At 35.1% G+C, this 6000-nt stretch overlaps 1 long non-coding RNA gene across 1 annotated transcript in view; it reads right to left on the bottom strand.

Annotated features, from left to right (window-relative positions):
• The window catches only part of LOC116419242, a 73131-nt gene extending 68369 nt beyond the window's left edge, over nucleotides 1-4762 (bottom strand). Inside the window, exon 1 of the long non-coding RNA XR_004229497.1 lies at nucleotides 4504-4762. This is a non-coding gene — a long non-coding RNA (uncharacterized LOC116419242). The remainder of the gene's footprint in view (nucleotides 1-4503) is intronic.
• Nucleotides 4763-6000: the final 1238 nt, after the last annotated feature.

Consider the following 6000-nt stretch of genomic DNA (forward strand, 5'->3'; position numbering starts at 1 on the left):
CCTCATTGTTGAAAAGAGCCAAATCCATCACAATTGATCATCACATAATCTTGTTGCTGTGTACAATGTTCTCTTGGTTCTGCTGGGCTAATTCCTGAATGAAGTGAGAGAATCTAGAAGAAAGAGTATATTTCAAACATGGAGAATAGAGGAGGGTAGAGATAAGTCTTGGAGACAGAAGATGGAGTATGTGGGATGAGAAAAAGAAAGGTTATTTTTGTTTGGACAGCAGAGTGTGGGAAGAGATGTAATGTGTAGGGAACTTGAGAAGATAGGTTGGAATGAAGTTGTGAAGGGTTTAAAAGCCAAATTAAAGAAATCTTATTTGACCCTAAAGGCAATAGCGAATTACAGGAATTTATTCAATAGGCAATTGATATGGTCAGATCTACAATTAAGGAGAATCATTTTGGCAACAATGTGGAGAATGGAATAGAGTAGCAAGAGACTTGAGACCAATAAGAAGATCCTGTAATTAATAAAGTTTGTGTTCTTAACAAAATATTAAAAAAATAAAGATATTATAATAGTTCAGATAAATGGTGATGAGGGACTGAATTAAGATGATGCCTGTGTAAACAGCAAGAATAGAATTGGATGTGAAAGACAATGTGGAGGTAGAAAGAGAAATACTTAGCAATTGATTGAATATATTGGGGTTGAAGAAGAAGGGATAATCTCTAAGTTTAGAGACCTTGGAGATTAAAGAATGGTAATGTTCTTGGCTAAAATAGAAAGTACAATAGAGGGAAAGGAAGGTTTGGAGTGAAAGGTAAGTTCATTTGTAATGAATATCCTCAAAAATATCACCTTTCTTGCTTCCTCACATTTGGAAGTATGCTAAGGTTATGAGGGACACTGCTACTAATTTGAATGTAATTCAGGCTATGAAGAGAGAGGAAGGAAGAAAGGAAGGAAGGAAGGAAGGAAGGAAGGAAGGAAGGAAGGAAATTATAATACTCCTGTTATTATACCATGTTCTATTAGTAACTCTATTAGTAACTATGAGTACCATGTCTCACCTTCTGGTAAGTTATGATAATCAAATGAGAAAGATGAATAATGACTTTGTAGTAAAGAATAAAGAATGTGGAGTAGTAGTTGAGTTGCATCTTAGATAAAACTTGGAAGCTATCTCCACAGTTTCCAATATTATCTATCTAGATATTAAAAAGGATTGAAAGGCATGTAAAAATAGATGTCAACGTTCATTTTTATAAGACTTTGTATTCCAAATTTTTCTCCTTACCTCCTCCTTCTCTAGGACAGCAAGTAAACTAATATAGGTTAAATATGTGCAATTTTTTAAAACACATTACCATATTCGTCATGTTGTGAAAAAAAAATCACATCAAATGGAAAAAATCATGAGAAAAAAAAACAATGAAAATATCATGCTTCAATCCATATTCAGTCTCCATAATTCTCTCTAGATGATGATATTTTCCATCTCAAATCAATTGAAATTATCCTGAATCACCACATTGTTGTGAAGAATGTTCCTTTTTTCTTGATCTTTTTTTTCTTAATGGAGAAAGCACTTTAAAAAAAAGGATTTATTGAAAGAGTTTGATTCGCTACTAAAGATATCTCTTTCTCCCTTCTCCCTTTCTCTTTTCTCTTTCCCGCTCTTTTAGGGGTGGCCTGATGCCAGTATCCTGCTAGTTCAAGTTCTATATTATAATATTCTCTTTTAAAATGTAATGTTTTCTTGTTGGGGTTTTCTTGGGGTCTCTGGAGGCAGCCTTCATTTCCGTTCAGTAATCACCATAAGTGTAGCCAGGGATTAAAGTCCAAATCCTTTATTGTCTCTTTCCAAGTTTTGTCTCCTTTCCTATGGCCTGCTTAGCTTTCTTATAGTCCAGATCCTTTATTATCTCCTTCCTGGGTCTGGGCAGCTTTCTGGAGCCTTTCAGTCTGGCCTTGGTTCTCCCTCCTATCTTCTCTGGCTTCTGAATCTCCCCGACTGAATCCTGGCTGAGGCTCCTAGCTTATATATGCTGTCTTATGAAAGATGTGAATCTTGTAGAACTATAGTAAGTACTAAGTGCATGTACTGAACTAGAGAATGTTAAGCACCATGCTAAATAACCATTGTCTCTATCAATTCCACTGACTTAGCACTTTGTTTCAAGTTTTGGCCCATAACACTATGTTGAAATAAAATTAAATGCCTTTACATCACTAAACAATTAATAAAAGGAAGCTTATTTATTTATTTATTTACTTATTTTATTTATTTATTTCTAGATAAAGAAAGGATATTTAAAAAGGATACAATAGTACCTAATTTCAGTGGCCAAGAAAATGTATAATAGGTTGTGAGATTTTGGAATATTCATCAAGTTTTTCCTATTATCCCATGCTTTCACATTATGAGTTACCCATCTCCTTTTCCAGTCATATAATTCCTGAATAAGTTTACTGCTGTTTTTGAAATTCATGAAACAAAGTTTATTCATATACATAACAAATGCAATTCAACAAGTATTTATTAGGGCACAAGTACAAGAATGAAAAAAATTTCTATTTTATAGTTTATATTTCTTGTGAGGAAGACAAGTACATATAAAAATATATGGCATAAATTAAAAGTTAATTTTTAAATATACAAAGTCATTAAATATAATAGTGTATAAATGTATAACCTCCCAAAAAAACAGGGAAAACAAAAAATTTTTAAATTAAAAAAAAAACAGTGTGGGAATGAAAGGTAGCCATTGAGGGAATCAGAAAATTTAAAATGTGACTTCATTAAATTTTATGAAAAACCATCCTTACTATTTATTTACTTCTTATCCTTGGACATAATCACCTTTTAGGACTCTTTTGATCTTTTTTCTATACTCTCTTATCAATTTTTCCTCTCTATCCCAGGGATTTAAATGTAATTAGTTTAAAACTTCATAGTTCAAGAGAGCAGAAAGCCCCAAACAGTGATGTACAGATTAGAATTCTGATTCTTATGAATAAATAGAGCAATGAGGTACCTGAATATATTAGGTCTCACTATCAATCAAAGCATCAGTGAGCCAAGGTTTGAAGCTAAGTAGCAACTGAAAACTTAGTCAACTGGAATAACAGGGTATCTTTTTTCTTCCTTGTTTATTTATGCTCTTTACTTTTCCCTCCTAATTTCCATATTTCCATCTTCTTTTCTTCCTCTGCACTCAGAACATATATATTTATCCTCTTCTGAAGCTTTCCTTCCAACAAAACTAGACCTGACAATTCTAAGAGAGTAGTAATTATTAAACTAATAGTGGATTGGGTTCTCCTTTATTTTATAGCCGCTTAGTTCTAAGATGCTATGCTATCAAAAGAATTAATGTCTGAAATCATTGGATGAAAAGCACTTGCTTCCTTTAAAGCTGATAACTGCTGTCTGATTTCCCTGCACTGAAGTGTTGGGCATTTGAGTCCCATAACAGTTAGATAAATATCATGGTGCAGCAGAAAGAATACTAGATTTGCAGTCAGAGAACCAGGCTTCAAATTCAAAATGCAGCTCTCTTGCATTACATATGTGACCTTGGGCAAGCCAATTAATCTCTGTAGCTCAGTTCCCTTATCTGCAAAATAAACATTGGATTTGTTAACTTTAAGGTCCCTTCTATATCAATGCTTCTATAATCTATGATCTTGAAACTAGGGTTGCAGTGCAGTGTCCTTTCCTAATCTATTTTCTTCTACTGCCTCAGCTGCCTTGAGCCAAAATGATACAGAAGAACTAAGGGTGATAGTTTTCTTTTTCCTTTCATTTACCTACCACTGTAGGCAAAATTGTGGAGCAGAAATTACACTTTGGGATACTTGCATGCTTTTTTTTTTAAATCTTCTCCTACCACAACAGTGCCCAATACTTTGTGCTAATCTCTAGTTTCTCAATGTCTGCACTGTTCATCCAAGTCCTGTTTTCTCTCTATCACTCCATGTTTTTCCTGATTCCCACCAAAATTTATTTATTCTGTGTCCTAATCCCTTCCAAATGCTGCCAAGTGACTGATTAGCTGATCTGCTAAACTAAACTAAAATATTAATCGTTCCCAATGGAATCATATGTCTAGCCATTTCTCTAAAAAAAAATTGCACTCTAAAATTTGATTTATCCAGAAACAAGTATTGAAAGAATTTCAGGTACCTGGGAAAGGTCAATTGGAGAGATGTTGAAAAGTAGTGTGACCTTCCTGACATCACTCAAACAACATCACATAAGCAGCCTACTCATCATAATGTTGCCTATGATCCTATGAATACAGTTGAGTGCAAGAGAATTCTGCCATGATGTCAAACATAGTCCAGCTGCAAATAATGTTACTTTATTTGAAGGTGGAAAAAAGTAGATTCTCAGAAGCCCTTAGGAATCTCAAACACAAATTGCAATGGCTCCCTATCACCTCAAGGACCAAATACAAAAAAATCGAATGTTTGTTACTCAAGATTTTTATAATCTAAAACACCCCCATCCCCAGCCTTTCCAACTATCTTATATTTTACACCTACCTGCACATATTCTTTGGTCCAGTGACTCCAGCTTCTTTGCTGTTCCCAAAACAAGACAGTTCATATTTTGGGTCCTATCATTTTCTCCAGCTGTCACCTATTCCTGAAAATGCTTTCTCTCTTAATCTCCATCTCCTGAAGACCCATCTAACATCCCACCTTCTAGAGAAAGCCTTCCCAATCAATCTTAATTCTACTACTCTTTCTCTATTATTTCCTATTTATTCTACATATAGCTTTTTGTATATTTTTGTTTGAATGTTCTTTCTCCCAGTAGATTATGAACTTCTCAAGAGTAAGAACTCTTTTTACATTTTTTGTATCCACAATACTTAGCATATTTTCTAGACATAGCAGGTACTCATTAAATGCTTTTTGACTGACCTTGACTAAACAAACGAGTTACCCAAGAGAGGCAATGTGTTCCAGGGAAAAGTTGCTGAACTTGTCACAGAATTTGGTTTTGAATCCTGACCCTTAATGTCTGTGCAATATCATGATTGAAATTTAACAAAAGAGTAAATTGAGGCAAATCTCTGCACAAGATAACATTTAATAGCAGGGATATACTGCCTGTCAATAAATGTGTAATGCCTTGCCTCTATTTATGCCAAAGACCCCAAGCAAAAGGACAGTTCACTCTGTATAGGTTTGAAGCACAGAATAAAAAAACAGAATAGGACAGATGCCATTATGGAATTAAGAGCAACATGTCTTGTTACAAAGCTGAAATTCAGGGAACAACAAGATTGGTTGGAAATTTAGTAATTGAGGCCAGTAATCATACATACACCTTCTATCATCAGACTAAGAAGAGCTCATTGTAGAGAGTTCTGAATACAATGTCTTCTGTTATTATATGTGCTTTATTGAAATGGAAATTTATTACACATTTTTAATCCTTATGTTCTGTAGCACATGACAATGTTTTTTTGGGGGGATTGGTCTTTTTTTTTCCTTTTTCTAGTTTTATTTAAGTATTAAATAAATAATTTTTTTTTAAAGTCAGTTCTGGAATAAATAGTTGGTTGGCATATTTTCTGAAACTTCTTCTATTCTCCTGATGATTTTTAAAAATTCTTTTCAAAAATCCCCTTTGGGGGCAGCTCGACAGTGCAGTGGATAAAGCACCGTACCTGAGTTCAAATCTGACCTCAGACATTTAATACTTCCTTTTATTTTTTTTAAATTAATTCCCTTGAGGATAGAAAGAAGAAGAAAGGAGGAGGAGGAGGAGGAGGAGGAGGAGGAGGAGGGAGGAGGAGGAGGAGGAGGAGGAAAAGGAGGAGGAGGAGGAGGAAGAGTAGAGGAGGAGGAGGAGGAGGAGGAGGAGGAGGAGGAGAAAGAGGGAGGAGGAAGAGGAGGAGGAGAAGAAAGATGAGGAGGAGGAGAAAGAGGAGGAGGAGGAGAAGGAGGAGAAGAAAGAGGAGGAGGAAGAGGAGGAGGAGGAGAAGGAGGAGGAGGAGGAGGAGGAGGAGGAGGAGAAGGAGGAGGAGG

This window comes from Sarcophilus harrisii, chromosome 5 (assembly GCF_902635505.1).
Source record: "Sarcophilus harrisii chromosome 5, mSarHar1.11, whole genome shotgun sequence".
NCBI classification, from domain to species: Eukaryota; Metazoa; Chordata; class Mammalia; order Dasyuromorphia; family Dasyuridae; genus Sarcophilus; species Sarcophilus harrisii.